The sequence below is a fragment of the Vombatus ursinus genome, unplaced genomic scaffold, assembly GCF_900497805.2.
Source record: "Vombatus ursinus unplaced genomic scaffold, bare-nosed wombat genome assembly UNPS02009173.1, whole genome shotgun sequence".
Lineage (NCBI taxonomy): Eukaryota > Metazoa > Chordata > Mammalia > Diprotodontia > Vombatidae > Vombatus > Vombatus ursinus.
The window spans coordinates 9975791-9985224 of record NW_020948951.1 but is presented as its reverse complement, the minus strand read 5'-3'; the positions used below and the strand labels follow the sequence as shown (position 1 = coordinate 9985224).

Here is a 9434-nt window from a genome sequence, read left to right as displayed (position 1 = left end):
AATTTGTGAGCTAATCCACTTTAATCATCATTTATTAAGAACTTACCACAAGCCAGATACTGTGCTGGTCGCTTGCAAAATGGAAACTGAGATCTTTGGACAGTTGTCATCTTCAGTGCATACCACCCACGTGCTACTATGGCTACCTTGGCCCTGTTAATCACTAGACCCAAAATCATTAATCCTAGAGTCCTTTAAAAGGGAATGTTTTGCTACTCAAAACAGGTTTTCAAAGGTGAGGACAGTGCCTCCTCAATGTGCCTTTCATTCCAAGCTGGGCAGAGGAGTATGTTTAAATCTAAGTGAGGAACCTCACAATACCTCCCCCCAATCAGTTCCTCTTATTAGGGGAAATGTAAACACAAGCCTCTAGCTCTGTAGATATTTAAGTACACAACACATACATACATACATATATATATTTATGTATAATAATATACACAACAGAACAGTGTAGTAGATCAAGGTGCCTTACACTTGGAAGCTGGCATTCTTGGACTTCTAAGTGAGCCTGAACAAAAAGTTCAGTGTAGTACAGGACTGAAAGCCTGTTGAATAATGGGATATTCAAAAGGTATGTTGAAAAAGCCATTTTCTGTACAAATGTGCATTGTTTCCAAAGTGATTTATTCTCTCCAGGTATCTGCCTCAAATTTGGATGTTGGGGTTAAGCTACACTGAGACGTTCAAGCTTTATTCTTTAAAGTTGTCCAAGTGATGCATTAAGGAGTTATGGGGGAGGAGGACACTGCCCCAGCCTCATAACACATAGCTACTCACTCAGGCGATGAAAGGTTAAAAAGTAACCAACCTTACTTTTCACCTTCACTAGAGAAGAACTGATTTAATCTGGGTACACTCGGTGATTTACTACAGAATAGCATCGAGACATGGGACTTCCTTAAGAGAAGGATTTTGAGGTTTGCCAGCTCTCCACACCCATCCCCAGGCACACAGTCATGATTAAATCCCACACTACATGCTACTTGGAGCCTTGTAGGAGACTCTTCCTACTCCCCGCCCCACTCCAACCAGAAGCACTTCATTTCAGGTAGGACTTAAATATTTAGAGCAGTGATTGGCAGTCTGGTCAGAATCCATTTCTAAGTGATGGTTTGGAAAAATCAACACCAAGATTGGGTTGGAGAATTTCACATAGTGGATGTCTGGTAAATGAGGAAAGACAGATTCTCCTCCACTATCCCCTAACAGGGTTCTGGATCCTGCACCACACTGTACTGAGGAAAACCAGAAGTATCAAATACAGTTAAAAATCCAGAAGTTGTGTGTATGGGACACACACCTCTCATCTTTAAAAGCAGCTTAAAATGTCCTTTTTGAGTCTTTGAAATGTAGGGTGTGTTTAATCTTGATTAAGGCTTTTGGCTGTACAGGAAATTCCTCATTTTCCCTTCCTGGAAAAAGTCCCCATGATAGATTTTCCTCTTCCCAGGGGGCCAAGTTGCATGTGTCACTTTAGCAGAGTTTTCCTTCACAGGAGACTAGCAAGGCTGGTGGTGGGTCCATTCTGCGCCTGAAACTGTACAGGGGGTGGCCCGTCTGTCCACTGGAAAACATACATGGAAATGAAAGAAAACGGAATTTACAATCTGGAAAATGAAGAACATGCTGTTCTTTGGCAAGAAGTAAATCACTGTTCATACTTCCTGATCAGACCCTAACTGGAGCATTCTGTTCAGGTCTGAACACAACCAGGAAAGGGTGACAAGGATGGGGAAGGGACTCAGAAGCCAGGGCATATGATGATCAAAAGAAGAAACAGAGAAGAGAAGACTTAGGAGGAGATGATCACTGTTTAGCACAAGGAGAGTAGACCTGAGAAAGCTAGGACCCAAGTGATGGGGAATTATAAATTTAAGCTTAATATGAAGGATTTTCTAATAATCAAGGCTGTCTAGTAATAGAATGGGCCTCTTTTCGAGATAAGAGTGAGCACCCTAGTACTAAAAGTGTTCAAGGAGACAGTCACCTTTCGAGGCAGCTAGGTGGTATGGGTCTGGGGTCAGGAAGACTTGCATTAAAATACAGCCTCAGACACTTACTAGCTGTGACTGTGGGCAAGTCACTTAACCTTTCTCTCCCTCAGTTTCTTCAACTGTAAAATGGGGATAATAACAGCACCTACCTTGCAGAGTTGTTGTGAGGATTGAATGAGGTGGTATTTGCAAAGTGTTCAGCATAGTGCCTAGCACATTGTATGTGCTATATAAATGCTTATTCACTTCTCTTTCCCCTTTCAAGATACCACAGAGAATTCCATATTGGGAGACTGACTGGACTAGATGACCTTTTAGGTCCCTTTGCAAGCTAAGATTCTATGATTGCAAATACAAAGATGATGTTCCCAATCAGCTGTCAGCCATAGGCAGGTACTGAAAGCTAGTTTTCTTGGGGCAGGGATAGCTAGTGCCTAGTATGTTATCTAGGGCAGGCATCTCCCAAAGGGCTAGATTGGATATAAGGGAAGGGAGAATGAAGTTAACTAGCTTACAACTACAACAATATCAGCTAAGAAATTTGACAACTGGCCATAAAATGTATCTTTCTCCACCACAGAGCCATCACTGATTTAGCAGGAAATGCTACCAAGCCCCCCCAAATCCCTCACCGTGATAAGGTTGTGTTCTGGAAGGCTACAAGCTTCAATGTGATCCTGGAGAAGTTGCTGGGAGAAGTTCTGATGCATCTGGGCAGCTTCATGAGCATCCATTGCATTCCCACAAGCTTTATTCAGGTCTGGGAAAAAGAATAACACTCATAGCATTCAGATGATTAAATAAGGTACTGTCAGTCGAGTTCTAGCTGGTGTGATCTCCTCCTAAAAGTCTTCCTTGGAAATTCTGGCTTATGGGATTGCTCTCCTCACTGCTCTTCTATAGTACTTATCCATACTCCCTATTTACCATCATAATTGTAGACTGAATTGTTATCTGTTCTCCAATTAGCAATAACAGCTGACATTTCTTTAATGCCTCATGGTTACAAGAGCATTTTCACATACTGTAACTTGGGAAGGCAGTGTGACAAAGTAGAAAAACAGCTGTATTTGAAGTAGAGAACTATGTTCAATTGTTACCTCTGACATCTATGTGATCTTGGGCAAATCAAATAGTTCCCTGGGCTTCAGCATCCCCATCTATAAAACAGGGAGTATGAAGGGAGGGAAGGAAGGGAAGAAGTGAAGGGGTGCTCAACTAGATGCCCTATAAAGTTCCTTCCAGCTCTAAATCTATGATCAAATTATCTCCATAAAAATCCTAAGAGGTGGATAACAAAAGCTTCCACTGTTAAAGTTTCTGTAGTATATAAAGCATTTACCTTACAACAATTCTATGAGGTACAGAGTGCAAATATTATTACTTCCAATTTAGAGATGAGAAAACAAGAAATCCAGAGATTGTACTTTTCTCAACATCCCACTGGTTGTTAAATGGCAGAGCTAGGACCTGAAGTCAGACTTCTGTTTCCAAAAGAAATGCTTTTTTTTATTATACCACAGGTAACCCAACTAGAATGTAAAGCTCTCCGAGGACAGCAATATATTTTGGGGACACATTTTGCAAGAAGCAGTATGGTACAGTAGAAAAAATTTGACATCAGAGACCTGGGTTGAAGTTTTGGCTACATTACTAAATAACTGATCTGAGCAAGTCCTCTCATCACTTCCTTGACCCTCTCAGTTTCATTATCTATAAAATGGGGATAATACTTTCTATCCTGCCTCCACTAAAGGGCTGTTATGATCATTAAGTAAGATATGTGTCAAAATGTTCTTAATTGTATGTAAGAGAAATGAATTACTATTGCTAATGTGGATTCATGGACTCATTCTCTAACACTCTCCTCAAAAAACACTAAATTTGGTATAAAGTGGATCTAACTGTGGCTCTTATGATAATGTGGCTTTACCTATAAATACAGTTATGTGGAACAGGGCCAACATTTTAGTTAAATTTTAGTATATGTGATTCATGGAGCAGTACTGGATTTTATGGGGGAGGGAGGTTCAACTAATGATCTTTTTAAGAAAAATAAAATGCTGTGTGAAAACTTTTGGCTAATGATCTTAAACAGGTAAGAGTTAATTTGCTTTTCTTCAGAAAAATTCTTTGTTCAATTAATATCCTATTTTGTGGTAAAAGGAAAACTCAGTTCTTTTCACACAGCCCTATCTTTAAAGTCATTTATTTTTTCCCTTAAGCCACCTCTCCTCTAGTTGAAAGCTCTGAGAATCAGGAACCCAGTCCAATGTTAATTAACAATTCATATTATACTGCAAAGAACCTTGGACTGGGAATCAGAAAACCAAGGCTTTAGTTTCAGTTTTGTCTATGACTTGCTCTGTGATATTGGGCAGGTCCCTACCCTCCTTAGTTTTCTCATACATAAAATAAAGGGGCTGAACTAGCTCTGGCTTTTAAAAAAATTTTTTTTATCTTATTTTTGCTGCTATCTTTATTTTAATACATTAGTTTCCAAATATATGCCTTTCCTTCTCCAGCAAGATATTCCTTATAACTAAGATTTAAAAAGAGAAAAAAAAAAAACAGTTCATCAAAACTATTTAAAATACTGAATGTATCTGACAGTATAAGCAGTATTTCACATTCCTAGTTTCCCTACCTCTGAGAATATATCTTCTTAACAGTGCTCTGGGGCCAAATTTGTCTGACTTATATTTATCTAGTGATACCTATACAAAAATCCTGTTAGGTAGTACAATATTATCATTCCCACATTTCAGATGAACATACGAAAGATCACAGAAGTTAAGTGACTTGGTCAGAGGTCCACAGCTCTAAGTGTCAGAACTGGGATATGTCTTTCCTGATTACTGTACCATACTGCCTCCTGACAATTTTATAATATTAGATCTGATTCTATCATTCCATGTTCTAAGATCTCACAGCCATAACTTCTAAATTCAAGCCTGACAAGATACTCTTCATAATGTACTGGGAAGATAGAACATTAAAAAAAAAAATACAGACAGGGAATCTAAAAATGCAAACATTTTATGTGCTATAAGTATCGATAAGTGATTAAGATGGAATAGAGTTTAAAAATGAAACTAAGACACTCCACGTATGTTCTTTTGAGTAGGCAAGATGGGCTTAACCTGTGGTAAAGACACAGAGGTAAGATACTGAAGCCTATATCTGTGTTCCTTCTGACCCCACTCTAACTAGTTCCCCTCTAGGGAGAAATGTCTGGGTAGACAATGCTTTCTTCCTAAGTCTTCTTAATATACTAGTAGGTTAATAATAAACTAGTAGGTTTGGGCCCTCAGGGCAACTAGCACCATTTCCAGGGCTTTTTCTAAGTTCTCTTTATTTTTATGAGTATGGAAGAAAAATGTTCCATTTCTGATGTGATAAATTTGTACAATTTTATAGATAGAACAGAAGGCTTTTCCAAGGCTTTAACCCGAGGGGCCCAGACCTGCAGAAAAGAAAAGAGATTTTCCAGGGTCAAACTGAGCTCATACCATCAAGTCTCTCAAGGATGCTCAAGGTTTCTCTTTGGCAAGACTAACTAGTGGCAAAAGAGGAAGTGTAACTTGTTCATTGTCTGTTTCCAAGAGAACCAATGACATCACAGGGTGGTGTCTCGACTTGCTTGTGAACTGGATTTAAGTGAGGAAGAGTTGTACAAAGTAGTCAGCCTCACTCTCTTCCAAAGTCATCCAAGTCCAGTGGCAGGACAAAAGTCAAGATGACTGGCAAGGGCCTGGGATGCAGTAAAAGACTTCGGTGTCTTCAATGCTCAACCAAGCTCTAAGTGCTCCACAGCACCTGCTTCCGTGGCCATTGGAACAAATTGTCCTCATCTGCCCATTCCACCATGGGAAGTCTTCACATGCTTGGGGTAGATATTCCCTTACCCCATTGATGGGTTTGAGGCCTGTTGGTTACCCTCAACTTGGGTTAGCCTGTCTGCTGAGATGGTTTTACTGGGATGTGGCGACTGTGAATGCTATAGTTTCTTGCAGCCAGAGTTAAGAGTTGGGTGAAGGTGGACACCGAAGGTGGATGAGCAGTCCTAAAAAGGGCTTGGCAAGCTCTCTCATATTAGAAGTGCTAGACCTCTCTGAACACCCCACATACCCAGTCTTGCCCTCTGCTTGTAGTCCTGAGAAAGAAGGGCCAGATTCCACTTAAAAAGCTGGCTTGATCTCCAGGAGACAACTGCACAGGGGAAAATAAGGCACCAAGACTAAACATTCACATGGAGGAAGATAAACTGACATAGCTGGGGAAACACTTGGCCAAAATGTGTTCTAGGTTGAGTGGTATGGTAAGGGCACTCCACCTGCAACGTCAACAGAATGCCCACTGAGACCACATTTGGTATCCAATAAGACTGAACCTTATCATTAGACTAAAACGTCCTTGTGGCATAGGGTAGTAACACTTCCTTCCCTATTGCAGTCTTTAGAATGCAGACCAGCACTACAAAGTGCAAGAAACACAAAGTCAGAAAGTCTTTTCCTCAGCATGGACACCTGAAGATGGAGGGAAAGTTGTAGTTTCAACAGTGATCAAAGTAAAGATTTTTTTTCCCCCCAAGGGACAGAGTGCAGGAGGGAAGGGAATGGTGTGGCCTTTGTTTCCCAGTGAAGACTTGTATTAAAATACACCTTTATATTTTGTTGTTGTTCAGTTGTGTGCGATATTTGTTTTGCACTGGAAAGGAATATGTTATAATGAGCCTGGAGGGCAGGCTGAAGCCTGGCTGCTAACAACTTCAAATGTCTAACAGAAGAATTTGTATTTTAACCTAGAATCAAGAAGTGAGCTTGTTGTTCAGTCGTGTCTGACTCTGTGTGACCCCATTTGGGGTTTTCTTGGCAAAGACAGTGGAGTGGTTTGCCATTTCCTTCTCCAGATCATTTTATAGATAAGGAACTGAGGCAAACAAGGCTAAGTGACTTGCCAGGGGTTACATAGCTACTAAGTGTGTGAGGCCAGATCTGAACTCATGAAGATCATTCTTCCAAACTCTAGGCCTGGCACTCTAACCACTGTGACACTGAACTGCCCCACTTCTATATTAACCAGAAATACTATCAAGTGATGGAAAGGATACAGGACTCAAGGAGTTGGAAGCCCTGGGCTGGGAGTCCTTGCTACTGATTCAGCTGTAACCTTGAGTAGGACAGTTCCTTTTTTTTCTGCTTAGCCACGCCCTGGGGTGCACACAACACCTCTATACTCCATATCTTGAACTCTGAAATGCTTCTTTCCAATCATAGCCTCCTTCAATTTCTCCAAATTCTCCATTCCTCCTAACTCTATCCTTCATCCTTCTCCTCTTTCTCTTTAGTCCCTCCACTACTTTTTGTTTCTTCAGTTTACCATCCTTGCTTCAGCTTCTCTTTCTTCCCTATGCTATCTTGACCCAGTGTCTGACCCTCATAATTCTATACTATCATTTACCTTGGAATTCCTCGATCCTTTGTCTTACTGCTGCCCTGCCTCACCAAACCCGGGTCCTGGATCATAGCTATGTATCTGTCCTCCAAGTGACAAGGCGCTAAAAGCTGCCAGAGTCCCACAACCACGCTGAACGGGTTCCACACAGATTTCTGTTTAATCTCCACTGGACTCTTCCAGCGGCATGACAGTTCTTTTCTTCTACTCTATAAATACAAACCCCTCTGTATTATTTTTCATTCTCTCCTCCTTTACTCTTGTCTCTGACCAGGAAATGGCCCTTCTCTTTGCCAGAGCCAATTCCTTCACTTGCATTCTTAATCCTGTCTCCTTTGGGAGCTTGCCATCTGGATAATTAACCCTTTTTCTTTCTTCTTCAATCTCTCTTTATCCATTGGCTGCTTGCCTACTGCCTACAAACAAGCTCAGAACACCTCCTATCCTTAAAAAACCTTCCCTTCATGCTGCTATTCCCTAAAATATTCTCATTTCCTCTCACTTTCACAGACAAACTCCTAGAAATGGCCATCTACATTTGCCTTCATTTCTTTGCTTTCTACTCACTTTTCAATCCTTACCAATGTTCTTCAATCCTACTGACTTCACTCAATGGAAACTGCTCTCTACAATGTTGCCAATTATCTCTTAATTGCTAAATCCAATGATCTTTTCTCAATACCCATTCTATTTGACCATAGCAGCTTCAGACACTACTGACCACCTTTCTTCCTTGATATTTTTCCTTCCCCTTGTTTCTATGACACTGACCTCTCTTCGTTTTTCCCATGCCTATCTGACTGTTCCTTCCTTCTCCTCTTCCGGATCACACAACTCCTAGTGAGGTACATCAGAAAAAATAGTGGCTGTAGAAGCAGAGAACCAGGGTTCAAAACACTATTCCTGACATTTATAACCTGTGTGGCTCTTGGCATGTCACTTATGGGTTGTGAGACTCAGTTTCCTCATACAAAAACGAGGGGGTAGGACTAGATAGTTTCTGAAGCCCCCTTCTAACTTTAGATCTAGAATCCCATTCTCTAAGTGTAAGTTCAAGGCTCTGTCCTGCTCCTTCTTTCTTTCTCACCTTTCTCAGTGATATCAACCATCTCGGGTTCAAATATCACCTACACAAATGACTTTCAAATCCAGCTCTAAATGCTCTCCTGAAGTTTAGTTCCGTATCTCTAATTGTTAAAATTAAAATGTTCATTAAAAATGTTCCATAGGCATCTCAAGTTCACTATGTCCAAAACAGAACTTATCTTCCCTGCTAAACCCATTCCTCCTCCAAATTTTCCTATTTCTTTAGGGGCTCCACCATTCTTTGTCAGGCTAGTTCACAACTTAGAAGTCACTTAAGACTCTTTCCTCTCTTTCACATTTAATCCATGGCCAAATCTTGTTAATTCTATTTTCACAGTTTCTGTTCTTTTCTCTCTACTTTCATGGCTACCATCCTAGTTCAGGGATTCCTTACTTACTGTCTGAACTACTGAAATAGCCTCAGTGAGTCTCCCTGTCTCCAGCTTTACCCTTCCCCAATTCATCTTTTGCACAGTTGCCAAATTAATGTTCCTAAGACACTAGTCAGACCATGTCACTTTCCTACTTAAAAATCTTTAGAGGTTCTGTTTTGCCTCTAGAATAAAATACAAACTCCTCATCCTTGGCATTTCAAAAGGCGTAGTTCCAGACTGCCTTCCAGCCTTATTCTTACTAATTTTATTAAAGCACTCAACATTCCAGCTAAACTTTCCTGCTAAATGTTCCATGAACTTAGCCATTCCTTTCTTGTCTCTATGACTCTGCATAACCTGCTCCCCATACCTGGACTGCACTACCTCCTTTCCTCTACTTCTAAAAATCCTAATTTTTTTCCAACCGAGGTGCCATCTCTGATGGAAAGCCTTTCCTGAGCCCCTGGTTAGGTGTCCTCTCCTTCCTCAAATGATTTTTAAATTTCCTTATCAGTACACA

The 9434-nt window shown here is 40.7% G+C and overlaps 1 long non-coding RNA gene across 1 annotated transcript; it reads right to left on the bottom strand.

Moving 5' to 3' along the window:
- Positions 1–405: 405 nt before the first annotated feature.
- On the bottom strand, positions 406–3296 carry LOC114035122. Its single transcript, XR_003568192.1, has 2 exons — positions 2630–3296; positions 406–1567 (listed from the first exon to the last, which is right to left on the bottom strand). It is a non-coding gene; the product is annotated as an uncharacterized LOC114035122 (long non-coding RNA).
- Positions 3297–9434: the final 6138 nt, after the last annotated feature.